We start from the raw sequence: 22,661 nt of genomic DNA on the forward strand, positions 1-22,661 counted from the left end.
ATCATTTTCTATAAAAGAATACAATTTTTACTTGTCTTTTCAAAATTATCGATTGAGATATAACTTTAATTACAAATATGCTACCTACGTAAATACAAATATACATTTAAAGATATTCTAAAATGACTGTTAATTAAACAAAACTGACAAATTAATTCAATATTCCTAATAATTGAGGAAAGGTTTTCCTAGTTATAGGTATACGTGTATATAATTTGAGTGCAAAATTTGTTTAAAGAATTTTGCTGATGCATTAACCTCTCTGTTCCAGCAAATAATGCAATATAAGACGTTTTCAGGATATAATTAGCTAGATATTATCTAGAAATAATATTTTATATTTTGTAATAGTGTGCAAGTAGCGTAGTAAACTTAGTTCACAGGCAGTCAAAGAAGTCAAAATGTTTCAGAGAATTTCAGTATGGTACTTACATTACACGCGAGTAACGTGATTATTACGTAATACATTTTTATGCAATTTTTCTGTTGTATAATACATTTTTTACATATGTATATCGCACCTGACTCATAATACATATTCTAGAACTTTATAATATAGATGGTGATGTAATACATACTTATATGTACTCGGAATATTTCTCGGAATAGTAAAATGTCTTTTTTTGTTTATAATTTGAATAAACATGACTCTTTAATATTGCAGTAAATAATTTGTTATTGTCTTTTTTGGCTATGATTATAAGTTTATTTTGAAAAGTAGCCAATATGACATTGGCAATATCTCGTCAATAAAAGAGAAATCGTATTTCATCAGAAGAACAATCGAGTGAATGTAAGTTCCATGATGCAGAAAAAGGAAAATTAACGAATATAATTGAAGAACTATGTAGCATGCTTCATATTCACTTGACTTAACACGATCTGATCACCATTTATTCAGATCGTTTCAGCACCATCTGAGTGGAAAAATGGAAAATCTATGAAAACGTTAACAACGTGGTTCAAGATTATTTCATGTCTACCCAATAAAGTTTGTGCAAAAAGAAAAGATCGGAAAAAGGAGTTGTACGTTGTGAGATAATACTAAAGATTAACAAAGATCATATTATTGATTGTGATATATTTTTTACGCAAATATAATGTAATGGGGCGTTTTCTAATTGATACCGTCTCGAGATAAACGACATTGATAAGTGTAATTTGTTTTAAAATGGATAGATCCAACCGAGTCTAAATGGACAAATTCTCTTTTCTTTTGTAGTTTTATTAGGTTATTGTATGCATAACCATTTCGAGATAAACACAGATATTTACCTCAAAAAGTAAGAACCATTTGAACCAATACACTTCTTTGACAACTGTATTTTGCTAATTTCAATTAAATATTATCAAATCAAATTAAACATCTAATAAATCCAATTACACGTTTCTGCAAATTTAAGCTTTCCATAAATACATAAATATCGGCGTAGTCTAAATGTAATAAAGACTTAACAAATTTTCAGGCAATCTGATAGTATGAAAGGACATTTGAATCCGCTATAGATTTCGAATACCCACGATCAGTGAAAATATAAATTTTCATTAGCTCGCGTTGTTACTCGCGTAATTGCCCGGCAAAAAACCGTACGATATCTTATATTTTTCGTTCATCAAAGACGCGTAACGCAAGAATTTCCTGTACGCTCTGCCGGAACGAGTTCTGAAACCTTAAAAACCCATGGATAACGACTCGTCGGCGAACTATAATTTTAGTCGAAGACTCTGGCTGTCTTCGATAAAAAGCTTAATCCGTCTCGCTCGTTAAAGTCGACGTGCCCACTTTCGTGCTTTCACCCTTATTGCGGCTCACGTGCAACGCGAGCGAATATTAATTATGCTAGAAAATAAACTAAATCCGTCGAATAGATTCGGGTTCCTATCAGAGCAGCCGGCGATACGCGTGTTACAAAATCACGTGGACGTTCCTTCGTCCTGAGTATGTTAAGTTGCTTCTTCAGTGAAGCTACAGCGGAAAACCTATTTGTTGGCTATTTGTTGGCTATTTGTTGCCTATTTGTCGCCTTAGTTCTTATGTAACAGTTTACCTTTGTTCTTCAAAAAAGTTAGTTAACTAGACCACGTGTGGATAAGTAGCTAATACATAATTATTCATCAGACAGGAGAATTTATAGCGTGTTTTGTCATTTCGCTATTTTCTTGCTGCTGTAATATTAAACTTCATAAAGTTTAAGTCAAGTTCTCTCAGTTCATAAAGCAACGAGGATGGAAAGATCTAGACGCTAGTGTTGTTGCTGCTTGTTGCAAATAGTAGCCAACAAGTATCAACTTGTACAAACGTTCTATTCACACTGGACCATTTGGTTTTGGAACCAAAACATTGGACCAAAACATTTGGTTTTTCTTTGGGTTTTGAGCTTTCCAAATCGAAACAAGAACATTCGTTCCTAGCAGCAAATATACACTGAAGGAATGCTTGTTCCTATCACCATATGTTGCTGTGTGTTTATTTTTCTTTGATCCTTGTCTCTGGAAATAGAAACAGACAGCGAGTATTAGCTTCAGTCACTGACAATAGAAACATAGCGAAAGTTGAAGGATCATTGGACAACAATCAACAATATTTTCAAGAAACATGGAACATCAACAGAAAGTTCCTTGTTGTTGCTTTAGCGAGGACCCAGCTTGAGCTTCGAACAAGGGCAGATAACAAGACAACAAGTAGTAACTTTTGTTACAGACAATAGAAACGTGAAGAAACACGAAGAAACACTGAAACACCAGTAAAGTTGTTGCTTCGTTGTTGCTTGAGTCAGGACGCAGCTTTAATCATATCGCGCTTCTCGCGCGTCGTGACTGTTACACGAAGAGGATATCCGAGCGGATGAAATTCAAAAAGATGATGACTCGACTTTTAAAAGAGGAACGGCGAAGCTCGAATTAATTTCATGTAAGAGGGTTGTGAATCGGGTTCATGGTTGAATAACGGGTCCATGGCCAGAACAGGGACAGGATCAGAGACGAGATGACAGCTGGTCCTCGTATCGCCTTATATCGATGCAGCGATCGATAGATTCCATAACAGGACACGTTCGAGCGTATTATGTAAACCCTCGGGGACTGGACAATCGGGTCACCGAATGAGTGAGCCTCTAGTTTTGCGAACACTGGCTTGCTCGCTTTCGATTTTCATTTTTGACTGAGATTCCACAGAGAGAGAGAGAGAGAGACACATGGCAGACACATGAGGGACACAGGCAGAACCAATAAAAGCCTGCGCTCGAGTAACTGGGTCGCTCGTAGGGGTAAGTCAGTATGATATTTCAGTGTGATGTATTCTGTGGTTTTGGCGTAGTAATTACGATTGTTTGAAAGTCTATATTTAAGTTCATGAGTGCTAGGATAGTTCTGGGGAAACGAAGTAATCCAATAGGATCATTAGGGAATTATTAAAATCTTCGAAAGTTATTGTCTCGTTAGGAAACTTACATTGTAATTAACATTATTGAGCCTGTATATGCGTATTAGCGTATGCCGTAGACTATGGATGATTACATATTTATGAGAAATTTAAATATGCAAACATGAACAGAATATATGTAATACAGAAACATATAAAAAGATGTTCAAAGTCGAATATCGATTATAATATTAAAAGGATAGAACGTAGCTCTATTTAGGTACTGTTTCTTTGCTTACGTTGGTAAAAGTATGAGTTTGTATCTGTGCAAATCCATCGTGTAATCATAATAGAAATCTCAGCAATTGTGTATAATAAAATTAAATTTCTCGTCTACATTCTTCGCGTCTCTTGATCATCATTATAACCTAACTTAACCCCAAGCTAACCCCAATCAACATCGATATTCTTATTACTAGACTCATCCAAAAGGAAACCATCCAAGTGCATTTCAATATCACGTTAAATATCAAAGTTCAGTACACCATGTAATTTTAGTAAAATTAGAACGTACTTCATTAAAAATAATTCGACCCTTCTGCTATGATCTATTTAGAAGTGGTTACGTATTGAACAGGAACTCTCCTCTTACAAAGCAGATATCAAGCGATTCGCTTGATCTAGTCGTCTAATTAGTACGCGCCGAAACTGAAAGCTACAGTAAAAAGTGATATTGACCTAAAATTTAAGCGTTAGAATCTAACCAACCGATCGAACTGTCAGGTGAAAGTCATATCTGCGATATGTTTGTTCCAATTTCAAGTAACTATTTATTTATTTATTTTACATGACACGAATTACTTATGCTAGAATGTAGAAGCAAAACCGAGATCGAAAGTCGGAGAAGCAGATCCGATCTGTTTTGCTCTAGTTCTCAGCGGTCATTTAAAAATTTTGTTCTTTCTGATTACTTTTTGACAATCCTCGTGTTTGATCAGTGAACCGTGTAGAAACATAATAGAACATCGGTTCGAACATAAAATTATCCGTAGTTGTATTTCTTGCAGCGTCAGCATTTACCGCTATCATAAACTTTCGACGCCTTCAAAAGATTTCAAGTAAGTACACTATACGCGTTTCTTGTTCTTGAATCTTTCTAGAGATATCGATATTTAGATTCGTATTTATCGCTTTTATCGAGATAATGTGTGTAGATATTTTCACAATCTTTCCGCGGCATAAATCGTGATTGGTTAATTAACGTTTCACTAATGGTGATTAGATGATTGATACATCATTAGTAGGTATTACACGAGGCAAAAAATTTAATTCTTGTATACTCTTGCGTTAATGAATTTTATGGTATGGTCTTGCTACTGTTTATTGTAGCTAGAAGTGCAACGTGAATGTAAGGTGTAGGCTATAGAAATAGGTTGTTTCTTCAAATAAAAATTAGAAATCTCGTTCCATTTTATGCAATAAATAAGCTTATTTAATATCATTTTGAATGAATATCTTAATTGATCTTAATTGCCTGTCATTAGTGTTAAATAATTTTTATATCATAGGCATTTGGTACATTTACACATAGTAAATAATTTTTCTAAATGTTTTACTTTGTTTCGTTTGTAACAATATTGTTATAAATTTAAATTGGATATCTTTCGAAGAAATGAAAAGGAATTGCAACGGCACAAATACTTTTGAAAGCGTACTTTAATTGTAGCTTTCATTTAATTTTCTATTTAACACTTCTTACTTCGTTTCGTTCTGCTTTGTCGTAACAAAACGTATCTGGAACTGATCCAAGACTTCGGTCACCAAATTCTCTTGCACGACATACCACTATTGTTTGGTATATTGCACAAATAGCCTGTCGAGCGAAGACTAATGAAAGATATTTTTATGCTTCTGTTTTCACAGGAAAGTACAACTTCTTTCTCCTCTTTTCTTTTTCTTTTTAAAGAAATATTTCCGTTACGCTATATAAATTGTTTCGACGTAAATTATTTCTTCGTACATATTAAAAAGAAGATTGCAATTAGGAGAAAATAGGAAGTAAATAAATTGCTATATTAAGTTTGAAGTTTCTGGCGATACAAATTCATCAGTCAATGATCTTCGCGTATATTATTAATGTCCGAGGTTAAAGCAGACAGTTTAGTAATTTCGCATGAAATGAAAAATGTGATTGTATTAATAATCGCTTATACGTTCTCTGTTATAGAAACTGACATCGTTTCTAGATCGAAACTTGTCACTAGAGAACTAGTTAAAATTCAAAATAAAGCAATTTCAAAAAGTGCACTTTCACAAAACCGATAAACTTCATATAATGGCAGTTTCACTTTACTTAATTGTAGTAATATTTCATATCAATATTAAGTTTATTTTCTGAATTTTTCCAATTACGAAGGAAAGTTTCTCTTAAATTTCATATACTCACACTAGAAGAACAAAAATACAGATATTTCAGGTTAGATTTTCATATATTTCACGAAAGATTTCTCCAAATAAAAATTACACATCATATAGGCTGTTCTTTATTTTGCATTTTCCTGTAATTTCTTAACAAACTTCATCATCTTATTTTACAGAACCGCGCAGCTGCATTTGCATAGAACAATTACGTATCTTTTTGACGAAATTATACGCCTCGTAATGTATAAATTATTTCTTAAATTATTTTATATCATATATGGATAAAAGCAAATACTTTATAAGATACACGTATCTCGTAATGTATCCCAATTATTTACAATAAATATTTAAATTACAATAGGAAGGTTGTGATGATCGATGCGACGATTCCTTCTAGCGATATTAAACAACCAATTTGAGTTTATCTCATCATCAATATGTAAAATCAAGCAGTCGATCAACCCAGTGTTTAATATTTTCAGCTTTCTACGCAACGTCATAAATTCGACGTGTCTGCAAGCAATAAATAATTGGTTTTACTTGCGAACTTTCTAGTTGATTCGTTCGATTTGATTTTCCTCGACATAAAATAACTGAAATTATTAACACTCATATATAACTTTAATGTATCCTTTTGATATCAAATATAGAATACGGATGTGCGATTTTTTACGAACATAAGTAATGAAATGGAATTTGAGCAATGACTAATTTTATTCGCTAAATATTATAATAAATATCCTATTTTTTTGTTAGTATTAACATACTGTGTGTTTTTACACATTTAAAATTCTCACAAACGCATTAACATTCGCAGCGTAATTATGAAAAACGAAGAAGCCATTTCGATAATTAAGCGTTTCAAATTTAATTATAGATTTAATGAAATAGTACTATTAGGAAGTAGGTAGGTAGTACATTAAATGAACAATAATATATTAAATTCATAATTCCGTTGTAAATACAACAATATTCAGTTACATATATATTTTTTAAAGCTTTTTATTTAAATCATGGAATTTTTAATGAATATTAAGATTCAATCGTAATTTAGCACATTTGAGCTATTTATTCTAAAAGTTCGTATGTGCACGAATTACTATTGAATTTAGAGAATTTTATATTTAACTATGAGTTTAATAATTCTTCGTCTATCTGATTCTTAAATGACAATTGTCGTCACAAACTTATATTTCTATGGCCATAATTAAGAAACAAAATTTCAACAAAGATTTGTCTTTTACCTATTAAAGAATATAACTAATATTCTTTTCGAATATTTTATACATTTTTGTATATATTACGTGCATTTTGTATATTTTTATATCTTCGAATTTCGTCTAAATGTATAACAACCCGCGGTCTACTACCGATCAGTATTCCTTCGATTATTCTCCTGTCGCGCCTTACTTGATCCTTTAGTGTGGATAGTGAAAATAAAGGAACTATGTAATCTAACAATCTTGGAAAATGGAGTACTAGCCGTTTATCAGAAACTCGATGAAATGGCGCGCGAAGTCGGATAGCTCGGGTCAAGGTCTGCGCGTTTCAGGATCATCGTCCTCCTCGAGCAAGAGCATTCCATTGAATGTCGAAGGTCAAGAGCTTCGAGGTGAAATAACTTAATGGGCGGCATTTGTCTCGATCTGCTTACGCTTATTATTCCGGCATCGGTGCATAATTGGAAAATAGAGAATCGCAACGTATCGACATAGATTTCACGTGTCGACCTTACGCAACGTGGGTGTGATTAATGTGCCGGTGTAATTAAACGCCGGAGGCGGTTTTCCTTTCCTTTTAGGAAGGAGGCAGTTCTACCTTCGAAGAAAGTGATCCTGTTTGTTGGATAGTAGGTACGAATAGCGCGAAGCGAGAATAAAGAAACAGGATAATAGCTCGTGGACTGGTAATGAATTATTATGAAATTTCACGACGGAACGTATTTGGTTTTATTTATATTACAAAGCAAATATAATTGCATTATTACAGATAAGATATTATTACGCGATATACTATTACAATATCTTTTTACTAACGAAACATGACATGAGATTTTATTATGCATTGTTGAGAAAAATAGAACGCCCTACATGATAACTGTAATGAAACGAACATTAATGTAAGTTTCATAAAGAAAGGTGCGAGTTATAAAAATAGAATCGTTACAAATACCTTACATACATAACATGGTGTATGAATAGCAATAAAACAACGTACAATGATAGTAACTTTAATTCCTACAAAATGTGAGATTACACCCACAAGAGCAGCATTAAATCATCGGAGAGTTCGTAGAAAGTAGAAAACACATTTTTCATTTCGTTTCGTTTATTTCATTTATCTGTGATATTTCGTTGGAAAGATCGGTATAAGTTCAATGAAAGTAGTAATCCATTAAGATTGCTTCAAATATGAGAGCTAGGAAAAAGAAACAATAGTAGTTTACATAAATTAACAGTGTATAAATCAACAATGTGGATGAAGAACGTCAATCTTATTCACATCTAAATAGCGAAAGCTATTAATACTCACTCGGCATGTGTTGTATGTTAATTTATGCACGCCCAATTATTGCCATTCGCGAGCTTTTTGCCGTGGATAATTACCCGTTTCTTAAATCTTTCTTCTCTGATATACAAAAAAATCGACATCTTTTCAATCGAATTTAGAAATTATCCTTCCGAGGGTCATGGTTTATGTGATTATGATAAATACGTGGGAATAAATCGCGTGAGAAAGTTTGGTGAAATTTTCGCATGTCGTACGTAGAAACCGTTTCCTCGTCAATGATCATTTCGTGTATCGGAAACCCCATCATTCTTCGTCTTGATCCTCGTGTGTACTGTACTTTTTGTTTCATTTTAACCCCTTAATAGTATGATTGCTGGCAGATATTAATCATTTATTTATGATACATGTGTATATGTACACATGTTAGATTGAGCCATAAGCAGTTGCTGATGCACGTATTGCAAATTCCAAATTATCTACAGTTGCCTATCACTATGTTGGTTACATTGTGTTTAAGGATAAAAGGACTACCTAATAAGCTATAGATATATAGAGACGTCAGTATTATAATCTTAGTCGAAGTTTTCAAGAGTAAAATTGTGATAATTCCGTAATGATCATCAGTAACATCTTGTTGAATGAACAAATATTAGCTCTATGTGACTAGCCTCCTATCTTCAATAAGGGAGACTCATAATTTTCCGGAAAGTACACTTTCTTTAATCAATGATTCATTTTACGTTTTAGAAACGATTCGTCGTAACAAAATTGTTAAGCGTTTCTAAATATGCGAAATATCTTTTAATAAGTTATAAATTCATAAATATACGTAATTTATATAAATAGCAATATTCGTTGTAAAAACGAGTCGACATCATGGATAACACAATAAAATTTAAGTAAACCAAAACATAACAACATATTAATGTACGATTTATCGATAAGATGAATCACCCGTGACAGCACAACACGCACGAATTGAAAAAGAGGATAAGCACCATGTAACGTTTAACACGAGTGTTACTTGCAACAAGTATTTGTACGCGTCAAAATGAAGTGTGGAGGCATAAAAAAGACTGTGTAAAAAGAACAACAAAGTAGCATACATGGTACGTGAAAATGGTTAAAATGGCCAGCCGTATTTGGCCCATGATGTTGTGTAAGAAACATACTTTATGGCTCTTTGGTTACTTGGTAACAAGTTCATCAAGGTGATCCTTGCATGAACTTTAACATGGCCTTTCTCTTGCTTCATCATGCTGGCACCCACATATTGTTAACTGTAGATGGTCTGGCTGATAATTTCTTCAAAGAGCCATGAACTTGAAGTGGTACGTGTAGACTCGCGCATAGGATCATTCCCGTGCGATTATCGGAATACTAACCATATTTAATCATTTCAGCCGATAAATTCAGAGTACGTTAATTCATTATAAAATCGACTAAGAGGATCTTCTTTCGCAAATTAGCGATATTTTATTTATAACAGTTACGCAACAAGTGCTAATTTTAATTTAAAATGACGAATGTTTCCCATTTAAATCTAAGAGATAATAATGAATTTTGTTGTTAAAAAATTTGTACAACGTTTCCTTTGCATAATTTAGCATAGTCGAGGGGATAGTTTTCAGAAGATAGAATTGCAAATGAAACCCACGATGTTCGATCTAAGGAATTAGAAATGTAAACGTTAGTATCTTAATTATAAATTTGTTGTTTAGAAAGCAATGAAAATTGAAGAGATAATGCCATTTCTTCCTGAGATGTCTTGGTTTGGGAAAGTTTCGACACACTACGTAGATGAACTAGTTTCGTAACATGAAAATTTCTACTACAGACGTTCGGGATTATCAGGATTACATGGAAAAGACACTTAGCAACTTTAATAATCCTTTCACGGCTAAGAAGAGGGGAAACAGCAACACAATGTACAGCAAACGTTCTTTATTTCAAATAAAAGTTGTTAGCAATTATTAGAATTATACGTAGAAGACTGCTTAACAACTTTGATAATCCTTTCAATCGTGCAAAGAAAGAAAAGAAGATAGAGAAACACCAAATTGGAATACCATTCTACATTCTATCGTAAAGAACGAAGAGCTCCAAACGCCTATTCCGTTTAAATGGGTATACAGTAGAACTCAGAACAGTTTACATAAATGGAATTCATAAGAGATCGCCGATTCTTCCAACTAGCTATTACTTTTTGATCGCATAATAGGAACTCAGATCCAGATAAGTGGATTGAATCGGTAAAAGTTCAGATAATCCGGCATTACCTACGTTCCAATAAACGAAGTTCCCATAAATGGAGTGTACTATCGTAAAAGAAAAGTTGTAATACATAAACGAAATAAATGACGGTTAATGAAATTTCATTGACGCGGGCACAAAAGCGACCTGTGATTCACCGTGAAAACCTCGCCGGGGCCGATCTCGGGTGAACTTTTTTTCTTCGTCGATATCATAATGGGTTGAGGAACGGCTACCGTTCGACTCGAAAGGGAACTTGCCGGAACGAGACGTGCGGCTGATCGTGCGTGTTTGCATGTCTGCCACCGCATCACCGTGACAACAGTTACACATTAGCGATGGAATCAAGTTTAATATGTACTTATAAATCCAAGTCATATTCAATATCCAAGGTTCTCTTCGTAAGGTTCGAATATTACTCATAGCGTAAACGGTTCGTTCATTATCCTGGCAAAGTATTCGATCTTCGCGAGATGTGTTCGAACCATGGAATGAGTACCTGCAAGTTTTGGAAATCTAGTTATAATTACTTCGATATTAAAACGAGTAGATATTTCTTCAAGTAAGAAGACTCGCGTGACGAACTTACGAAACAGTATTAACATAAAATTATGTAAATCATGCATGAAAATTACAATAGTGGGTTTCAATAATGATCAAGGAAAATGATCGTAAGAGAGGAGATTCATAAAGTTTCGAACCTATCCCATCAGTGTTCGATTCTACTTGCAGCTACTCTTTTAATTTCCCAAAGTACTCGTACAGAACACAAATCTGTCGTGTTCACGTTCGAATTTACTTGAAAGTACTGCTTCTTTTCTTTCTTTTTTTCTTGAAATACTTATAAAGGATTTGGGATCTGGACAGCCAATGTTCGAACCTACTTACAACGTACTTAAGTCCATCACTACTACATGTTCGTATATACGATAGTATATACAAACGCAAACCTTGATGCATTAACCAGTGTCCTTGAGACAGGAGGCCACCACCTCTCTTCTGCAAGCGGGCGCTTTGCCGCGGGCACAGATCGGACTATGTAGCCTTGTCCGGGTGCGAATCGGCGTATCGTTTGCTCGGGGCAAGCCGCTCTTCGCTCGATTGGCGTCTTCTCTCTTATCAACGTTCCTACGGCTTCACGGTTTGGCCCCTAAGGCGTTCCATCGGCCAAAGACATTTAGAGTTACCTGTAACTAAGTGTAATGTTGCTTTAATTAATGTGGCTGCCTACGAGTCCATAGTAGGTGGTCTGAGGGATACCGCTAGTAAAGAAAGCAGCGGGTATTGCGGCCATTCTTGGTATGAAATGAAACGCTCTCTAGGGATTTGGCACAACTGGTGGAAGCTTTTGTCGTTTTAGATTCCGCGTTAGTTTTTTACGAGGAATTAGGTAGTGGTAGAAGAAATTACAAATTCTTTGAATGGATAAACTCTTTGTTATTTGTAGCATTTATAATTAATCCTTTCGAGAGAAGTGTAAATAAATTAGATGATATCGTGATATTAAAGATTTCAGAGCGCTCCCACAGGAGAAAGATTAATTTTTATTGCTTTGTAACGGGAAGAAGTTGCGATTTTGTTAATTCTTTTTTTTTTTTTTTTTAGCATTTAAAATTAATTTCTTCGTGAAAATTCTGAGTGACTAAGTAGAAGTTGTCTAATGGCACGAAGAGTATCTTAGTTTCTTAATTGAAGAGAAAAAGATAGCTGCTTAAGATGTAAGTAATTTTTAATGTACAAATTTATGTGTATAAATAGAAGAATGTTTACTCGTAAAAATTTAACTTACTATATTACGAGAAGTTTTGTCTCTATTCTTTTGTTTATAATATTATATGTATGGTTAAAAATATATGTTCCGTACTCGTGTATAATATATGTTCAGAAATATACTTTTCGCATTCTCAAACTCTACAACATAAACTAGCTTCGCAATTTTTATCTCAGGTAGGTAATAAGTACAACTTCAATTCAATTGCTTTTGGACTTTCCCTATTTACATGCTTGTCACGGTATATCGTATATACCTCGCTTAGCAAACGAAGAGTTTGCAACACGTGGAGGCGGACAGGATCTTCTTCTCTTTCCTTTCCTCGTTGCTCGCAGGCCATACGGGAAATAGGCACAAAGGATCGAGCAGAAAAGGCGGCGGAACGACCGCGTAGGCACCGGTTCGCTCCTTATACGAGTGACACAGAGGAGCGCGCAAGCCGCGCCCGGCTAGGGCATTATTATGCGGATGATTACCGTGCTTCGAGGCTAGGGGAGAATCGCTTTGCCTTGTCCAGGGACTTATTTCCTAGGGTGAAAAGAAAAGCCACGTGATAAGCATCGGCGGCTCGTGAATCACACCACGTGATCCACGGGTTCTCTTTCGCAATACAGTCGCTTTCTTTCTCGGCCACGATCGCGTGTTTCATCTCTTTTCGTGTTGCCTTCTTAAGAGCTGCATTTAATGGTATTAAGATGTTTGCTCTGGGCGCGGTGTAAGTCGGCCTGCAACCGGAAAGAAGCTGGCTCGCCGGTAAAAAGCTGGGAGAAAGTGTGCCGTGAATATACTGGTATAAACGTTCATGTGGAACGACTGTAAAGTTCCTTCGTTCTTGAAATTCGAAACCTTGTTGTTGGATGTTGTATCTAACGATAAGCATTGCTTGTTAGATGAGCAATACGCACCACATACGTACTTCGTTGCTCCAAGGTGTTAAATTTCCTTCTGATTTTCTTAGCTAAACGTTCGCGATGATCGTCATACAATCATCACGATTCTTAAGACGGGAACATTGGAAACTAAAGTTTGTTTTTTATGAATAGGTGTTTTGTGTGGCATCGTCTTCGTTTTGTTAAATGGCTACTTAAAGTTTCGTTAATGTTATTGTTAATGTTTGTTTAATGTTTTAGGCATGACATTTTTGCAAGTGTGTGTTAAGAAAGATAACATGGTTTGAAAAGGGGTTTTGTGTTAGAATAAGTTGAAATATTGTTACGGATAATTTTTAGTGTTTGAAATGTGAAACAATTTTTTATATGAAGAAATTTCTTTTCAGAAGACTAAAATAGTTTCTTTTAAAATGGATGAAGTTTTAAATTTGTTCAACACGTTTTATGGGTTTTAATTACCTTCTTATCTTGCTTTGTAATTTATCCTCCACGACGACATCCGTGAAGTAGTTTAAAGTATTTACATTGTTATATATGTATATGCTTCTTTTAGTTAATAATTAATACATATTAGTATCTCGTTCATAATCATATTGTATTTACATAACAATTTTTTCTTGTCTCGATACAATAAATGCATATTGATAAGTCTATTTCATTATTTATACCATACTAATATTTGTGAACATATTTCCAATCTTTAGGCCATTTGAAAGAAACATTCAGAAATTCATTTTCCTATAAAAAACAAACAAAAGAATCGACCAACCACTTTAACCTAATAATTTCATCTATCGGACAACTTCTTTGAACAAATCAAGGCTGCTAGTATCAAATCCGCAGCTAGAACTGCTAAAAAATGCTTTCTGCCCAAATATAAGAGTCAAAGGCGAATGTTGTCAACGCTATTTCTGACATTCAATGGCCTGTGTACAATTGTACGATATAGAGAACCTGCTCTTGAGCTCTTTATTATTTCATTAAAATCCATGACGCCTGAAAAGGCGTTGCTCGTTAATACACCCTCTGAGCGCACGTGCTGAAAATAAACCGTCCTTAAGTGGAACAATAGATTCCTCGCACCTGAGGCTGGACGATAGAGCAAATCGTCGCTGGTGAAAACGATAATGGCAAGTTTATCCAAAGATCATTCGGGAAGATCGCGTTGTCTGTGGGTTGCTCGTAAATTCCGGCGAATCGGTAGGATATCTCGATCAGTAATGGCCTTCTTTGCCGCGTGACTCGTCGAGGAAGAGGTCACTTTGTTCCTTTAAAGTTTAAAGTTTAAAGCATCCGCCACATTATGACCTAACTTCACATCGTTTTATTCGTTCCTGATCGCCGTTTTCAAGACAAAAATCGCTTAACGAGAAATTTTGCATTTCTGTACGTCATAAAATATGTAATTAAAGCGCGTGTTCAAACTTGTGTAAATTTCATATGTAATAAAGGTAAAAGATAATTTTTATTATACACACATACACACTCTACTAAGCTACTTCATTGTTTTTATCTGAAATATAACATAGGGAAATTAATTCTATGTCCAGATCAAGTAAATTGCTTTCAAATATAATCCGAATTGAGTCGTAAACAATATGGGATTATTTTACAATACAACAACATTTGCTTTTAGAATTAATTTAATTTTATTCACCTTAGAATAATATGTGTCTGAGATTGTGTATGGAAACAATTGCGAAGAAATATCTGCATTTTTTATGTAATTGACGATATCGATATAATCAGAAATTATTTGAAATATTATTGTTTGAAAATCAGCTTTTAATTGATTTTAAGATTAAGAACATTGAATGATATTGGTATAGTTATAAAAATAACATTCCTACAGTAGAAAGAAAAATCGTTTGAAGGAGATTTGAATTTATTATTGAAATATTCATTAGCCCGGAATGTTCATTGTGAGAAACTTTCGAATTTCAGCCCGAGAATGGTGTGTAAGAAAGAGTAACAGGAACTGTAAAGTAGTCAGGTATAATCTTCACTAAACAATTGTTTGGAAAATCCCTAAACATCTAGTGCTATAAAATTCTTAATTCCTAGGTTTATTACCTTATTGGGAACTTTGTACCTGCGTTATTGTATAGAATTTTCTAATCTCACCTTCTGTCACTACCCGGATCCGATCCATTTTAGATTTTAGAACCGCCCAACAACCAATGAGAGAACTATCTTTCCAAGTGCAATATTCGTATATTTCGTTAACGTCTGTATCGAACAGTCTTGGTCTGAGCAAGAAGGTGAGCACACATATCTGAATACGACTATATGTCTGTTACTATCACCAAAGTATCTGTAGCATTTTCTTCTTTCTTTTTCTAAGAACGAAATGTGCTTTCAATTTAATGTTTAATATTTGTGCTACGATTTAAGTTTATCAATATGATTTATATGTGGAATGCAACAGAAATCGACACAGTGAAAGAATTGATGGTTGGAGAAGATGAAATTTGAAGTAGGTTTTTCAAAAATTTATTACTTATAATAATTATATAATAATTATATAATATATAATAACATTATATAATAATATATTATAGAATATATCATTCTCTTGTGCTTAATTCCTTTCTACAGTACCATTGTTATTTTGCATCTAAATTAAGCTCTTTCGTTTAAACTTCTTTAATATAATCTTAGTCGATTTCAATTATTTTGATCTTTATTATTCTTATACATTTGAATTTAGCAATACTGAATTTGAAACAAAAATTTGGAGTGCATAATGATTAATAAAAAGTATTAAATATTATCTGACGAAATACACGAGTTATTTATTTATCATAAATTAGATGTAGAAAAATAATATGACAGTATTTTTAATAAATTCTTTAATGTTGTTGCAGGTAAAATACATTTAGTTTCGTGAAAGTTACGATTCCATTTGTACCTACAGTTCAGTGTATTAATGATCTACCATAGATATATGTTTACGCATGGATTTGTGAGTAGACAGAGTGATTTTATTTCATTTTTTACATCCCATTCCACTAATTTTGCCATTATTTTCGATGTTACGTATGATTGTTGGTTTTCGTACGATGGTTGGTATTAAACATTCTTTGATTTAAGTAGCACGGTGAATTAGGAAGATAGGAACAGTTTTCATAATATAATAATTTTTCTAACTATAAGGAAAGAACGCTTATTCTAAAAACACTAGCGACTACTTCACCTAACCAATTAAGTTATAATTACTTAGTTACTTATTTATAACTACGATTAGATCAAGTATATAACTATTCGCTCGTCTTAGGAATGGATCAACGTTGAATCCTAAGCAGACGAAAATAATTTTAACGCGTAAAACAAAACGTAAATTCTAATATAAAGTATTTAAATTGAAACTATATATTATTTTGAAATATTTATCATAAATAAAAATTTGGCTAATTGACGATCAAGAAATAATGATCGTTATCCGTATCTTTAAATATTTACGATGTTCATAAAACAATTGCCATACGTGAGAGAAGCATCCTAATAGACATATAAATAACACGTCACTTTTAATTCTTAAATTTCATTCTAAAAACACAGGAATATACGGTATAAAAAATGTAGTAGAAACAGATCGATAATATAAGAAATGACCAACACGAAGATACCTGCAGTAACTGTAAACGGTATATTTCTAAATTTCTAAATTTTAAACAACGTAAGGCAAATAAAAAATGTATACATTGAAAATTGTTATATTCGTGCAATTTGCAAAGCGACATTAGTTCCTCGATGCATAACTCTAAATTGGCAAGGCAGATAGAGCCGTTGGGTTTATTGACGGGTTTAATGACGGCAAAAGGAAGCGGCACTGTCTGTCGAGCCTGGAATGAATCATCGTTGACGGGTAAAGGTGGGATTCGTTTCCTCAACTGGGACGCATTATGCTTCCAGGAAAATTACAACATACACTAAAGGCTATTAAATGCTGCAATCAGTTGCCCGCACTGGGAAAAGTCTGATCTTGTGCAACCGCTGATATCTCGCTGGCTACTTGCTCACAAATTTTCTCACAAAATTCAAGAAACTGCAAAATTTATGATTTCCTCCGCTCTTTTGTATAATAAGTTACTAACTAATAATAGCGATGAATTTCCAAAATATAGAATTGCAACTTGTAGAATTCTATTGTTTTAACAAGTAGCGTTTACAATAGTTTTATAAATCACAAGTACTGATGACGTTGGTGATTTAATTCGTAACTCGTAAAATTTGTTTCTGCAACAAAATTATCTGTCATTTATCTTCCAGATGTACGTGAGCAGCATATATTTATTACTAAATATGGAAATTATGTACAAATTCGAAAACAATTTTTATGGAACTTAAAATACATTTCACATGCATTTCTCATCTCATTTGGCATAAATAATAAAATATGATACGATTATGCAAATTTTATTGTAAATTGCTAAATGTTAACGCGGAGATATTTAATATCTTAATTTAATTCTTATCGTAAACTACGATTACGTTCCGGTTTATGGGAAAAAATGCGGCGTTACTAAAAATTGAATGAAAATATGAAAGTTAAATATAATATTCAATTAAAATATAAAGGTAAATGACTTAATCTTATAAAGATATTGATGTGACAATAGAATGCAAAATTGGTTAAGATATTGAAATCGTTTCATACTGTTACCAATAAATTAACGCATTGGATTAATTTCAGAAAATCAATCTAACATTCGTTATTTAGAAAGTCATCGAAAATTAATCTGACAGTTTTATTCCTAGTGAATAAAACATCAAGTTTGAAGAAACTCTACATATATACGTTTCTCCCCGGATACAGGCAATCGTTGCATGTTTTTTGTCGCAATAAAAATTAGAGGAATTTCACAGTGTGGAATAGCTTCTGTACCGAACAGTAGAACGATTTTCTAATGTTTCTTTCATGGGTTGTGGAAGAGTTACGGTATAGAGGAACGGGAATGCAACGTAAAAATATAACCGGTATAAATCATGACTTCCGAGATTTCTCGACGGTGCTCTTCCTCTTTGTTGAGACGTGGATCGAATGCAAAATCGCTGACCATTTATTGTCCATATTTCTCCCTAAGAGAGCGCAACGATGATAGTATGTCTGCACGTGCGTTATTCGTTTAGAATGTTTTATCGTTTATTTGAGTCCACTACCCGTTTTCAATATTAGCAATTTAATTATTGAACTATAACATTTCAAGAGTGACGTTAAATGATTTTATTCTATGTTCGGTAATTACATGAAACTCTTAAGCATGTTGTAATTGGTTAAATGTCAATTGAGTGACGTACATTTATCGAACGTCAATGAAACATTTGAATATTGGTAATTTAGTTTTATTTTCTCGTTGCCAATTATTAGAGTGTAATATTTCAAGAGAAACGTTAAGATGATTTTTCCTTTGTAGTATGAATATAATTAACAGGAATATGGCATTCCTACCTTAATGGGTTACAAGTTTATTGACTTATGTATCGTAACTATAATTAAATGATACATATTGTATTTGAAACTGAAAATTACAATAGGTAATTACAGGAATCCAGACAGGAATTTCTCGTTCCAGCAATATAACGATTCTCGATTACAGCTAAATTACTAGTTTCGAGTTAATAAAATTTGAAGCATTGTTTTAATTGCTTTAATGTGTCGATCAAAATTAAATTTGAGATATTATTTACGCATTTCGCTATTAAAATCTGATGTCTTCGTTTGAAGCTAGCACTACAATATAAAGCTCATTAGAAATGTAATTTGTATATAAATGCACGCTAAAGAAATTATCGGAAATAATTGTGAATATCGGTAGAAATCTGTGAATGTTCATTTAGACAGAAATTAAATCTCTTTGCCATCAAAGATTCGATCAATCGATAAACCGTTCAAATATCTAATCAGTGAAACATTAAGAATTAATTTATTTCCTATTTTTTAATTCCTTTTGTTTCTTCCGTACTACATAAAAATCTAGTACTATCTCTAAACGAAATTAGAAACCATAATAGCTGAAATTTACTGTATTCAGAAGATTAGAACGATGAAATTGATGCAACATTACGGTGCTGAATTTCAAGGAGACGAGCAAAACGATTATGCATTTAATTGGGTCAATTACCTGTAATTAATGCAGAAATAATCCGAGGAATCTTCACCGATTATGCAACCTGTTTATTACTATAGTCCGATACTAATTTCAAACTATCAGTTTCATCTGCAACGCATCACAAACATATTGCGTATTTTTATTTCATTTTACGACTGTAATGCTGACTTTGCTTGACGTTCTACTTTAATAGATTGACAAATGATTATGTCGTCCACAGGTAGAAATATAAGATAATTAAATGCGAAAAAACTGCGGTGATCAAATCAAATTGTTAATACGTATATATTTATCCATGATCTATTTCAGAATACGTAGGTACATAAATTGACTAGAAATTATGTAATATAAGTAATTAAGCGACAAGACAAGATTTTCAGATATACTTGTACTAAATATTTTGTAACTTTCATACTTCGAATTTGTTTCAGGCCTTGCCAATCCAATCACGATAGTCGAATATTATGAAAATGTTAATGAAATTTCAAAATGTTTCACATAACGCATCTAATATATTTATAAGAGGCGTCTACGAGTATTCGAGTAGTTTCGTGACCCTGTGTAATTTTATGCATGTTTCATGCGAGATCGTGACAATTATTTCAATTGCCTGTTCAGGGTTGTCGTTAGTAACAATCGAGCGAAACAAAAGAGCGTAGCACGAATTTGCAGGAAAATTGCTAGGGAGATTAATGAGCGGCGCGCGTTGCCATGTGAAGGCAGACAGAAACAGGAGATCAGGAAATCCTTGCTTTTGCAGACCAGGCTAAGCAGCTATACTCTCATTTCGAGGCGCGCGTGACAGGTTAGAGTAGACGATGTCCGTCTCTACTCTCCTCTCGACCCACCCCGTTTTCCTTTTCCAGCGATCTGACACTGAACTCGATCGTTGATCTCATTCAGGGTCGAGTGTTCCTCAAGTTCCTTGAGTTACGTTCCGTGTTCTTGTTGCTCATCGTTTCTCTCCGCCATCTAGCGCCTGCTATTGTCCGTGAACATTCTTCTTGATCGAATGCCCATTTCTGATACGGCCCAGCATCGATCCAAGCAATTTCAAGAAAATAGATTTTATATTGTTCCCAGAACGAGTACCTTCTCTCATATTCTTTATTTGTTCACAATATTCTGTACAATTATTCTTTAGACGATCGTATTCTACTCTGATATTTTAATTTTTGTTTAAGGAAATGTTGTATTCTACTCTAATTTTAGTATCCGTGTTTGATCGTGTGTTTATCTTCCAATTAAGCACTTTTTTAATAACCTTCTACGTTCCATTTTCGTAATATTTATTATTTTTCTTATTTCTTCGAATAGGATTTACATTTTCATCGCGTGTGAATAGATGGATAGATTGATTATTAAATTTATTTTAAATGATACAGGTAAAATACCCATAGGAATAAAAATAATAATATATATTCTCTGATTCCACTAAATATCAAGGTAAGGAAATTATTACGTTATATAAATCTGAATAAAATAGAAGCAGTGATGTCACAAATTCATTCCCATCAGGCGATTCACACCATTATTGACATTTTAAACCTTTTCAATGGTTCACCCTCTAATGCTTGGAGTGTACCTTATTTTACAAGATACACAAAAGCATGTGATAAAACAGGAAGGAAGATAAAAGAAATAAGAGCATAAAGAGTGAAAGTAAATATACTACCGTTGAAAGTAGACTTGATCTTTATAGCTCGTAAAACTAAACTCTTTATGTTAAACCTTTGGAATCGATTTTCTTGGAATATTCTTGGAATATATATAAATATATGGGTTAATATGTTGTTACGATATATTAATAAATCATTATACAATCTGATTTTACTTGAATTATATATATAAATAGTAAGTTATATATACTTTTCTTTAAACTAATTCCTTACTTTTATTCAAAAAATAACTTTCAACGCTAATTTTACTTCATATTAAGATGAAATAAAATTATTTTAGTTTCCAAATAAATAATAAATAAATATATAGGATACAAGTACAATATTTTACTTACTATACGATTTATCGATGTTAAATGATATCGAATATATGTTAGAGAAAGCTAACGAATAATAACTTTATAGCAATATGAAATAGCTGTCATTTCTTCTGAACAAAACCAATAACTCAGGTTACTCAACGATTTAGAGTTCAAACGTTTAAAAAAATTAAGGATTGATTAATTAACATATTACATGGAAAGCCAATAGAAACGTCGTTAGAGCGGAAGTTGCACATCACTTGCCTACCATCAACGTTGCCGTCCTACTGCCTTTTCGAACCTTATGAGATTCACAATAGTACAGTGATTCTCAATCATTTCCTCATCGATACTTTCCAATCATTCAAGAAACCTGTTTATGAAAATTATAGTTTGTGCGTCGTGTGATTCTACACCTGACTTTCAATTCGTAAATTAATTTTAAATCCTGTTGCTTTTCTCTGAACGTACCAATTTATGCCGTATTATCGAGCCAATATAATAATCCATTTATAAATCACAGTTATTGAAACTAATTTATATATCAAATTACGCACATGGTTCGATTAATCTCATAAGTGGATAAGGATCTTGATTGTCACTTTAATCGTTTTGATATTCCATGGCTGTAAAAATTCATAATTATTGAATACGTATGTATATAAATACAGTTTTGATTCCTGTATTATAGATATTATATTAATACGCGCTGAAACATTCCCACGTTTCTCTTTATCGCTTTATATCTACTCGTGTAGAGTATAACATTTTCTATGACTATCAATTAACTTTGCTTTTATTATGCTTCGAATTGTCTTTTAGTTAAACATGAGAACTTTCATAGGACTTCCTGTAATATACAAAAATTATAATAATATTTATAACGATAGTAAGCTCTTTATGGCAATATTGCACGACGTATAATTGTTATACGATAATAATGAACGATAATGATAATATTAGAGTTTAATCTTATTCATAGTTACCTCAAATTAAAAATATTGTGTCTTATACCATTTTATCTTTAATTATTATTGTACGAGAACTATTTTTGCACATATAAATAAAACATAGATAGAATTTATTTTTAAAAGTGTTTTTGAAGAGCCATATAATATCTGCAAGCTTATAATATGATTAAAACGGGAATTATAGCGAGATACGAACAGTTATATAATAAAATTCATTAGATTCTAGATTTTCTCATATGTTCCTTTTTATTATCTTTTCTCACGTATTAATATATCTTAAATCGAAATAATTTGAAGAAAAGTTTCGACGATACTGGATCAGATTATTGTTAGTTTATTATTTCAGCAAATATCTCATGGCCTTTTCACACAAAGAAATTATTAACTAT

General features: G+C 32.9%; 1 protein-coding gene across 12 annotated transcripts in view; it reads left to right on the top strand.

Annotated features, from left to right (window-relative positions):
* The window catches only part of LOC105665673, a 123,302-nt gene that overhangs the window by 80,748 nt on the left and 19,893 nt on the right, over positions 1 to 22,661 (top strand). The window contains exon 1 of one of the 12 annotated variants that reach the window (XM_048405384.1): positions 3,248 to 3,266. The exons of 10 other annotated variants lie outside the window; for them this stretch is intronic. The gene's annotated coding sequence lies outside the window, so the exon portion shown is untranslated. Of the gene's footprint in view, positions 1 to 3,247; positions 3,267 to 12,151; positions 12,265 to 22,661 lie in introns of those variants that run through there. One more of the 12 variants, XM_048405383.1, reaches the window with a different exon arrangement.

The sequence above is a fragment of the Bombus terrestris genome, chromosome 4, assembly GCF_910591885.1.
Source record: "Bombus terrestris chromosome 4, iyBomTerr1.2, whole genome shotgun sequence".
NCBI classification, from domain to species: domain Eukaryota; kingdom Metazoa; phylum Arthropoda; class Insecta; order Hymenoptera; family Apidae; genus Bombus; species Bombus terrestris.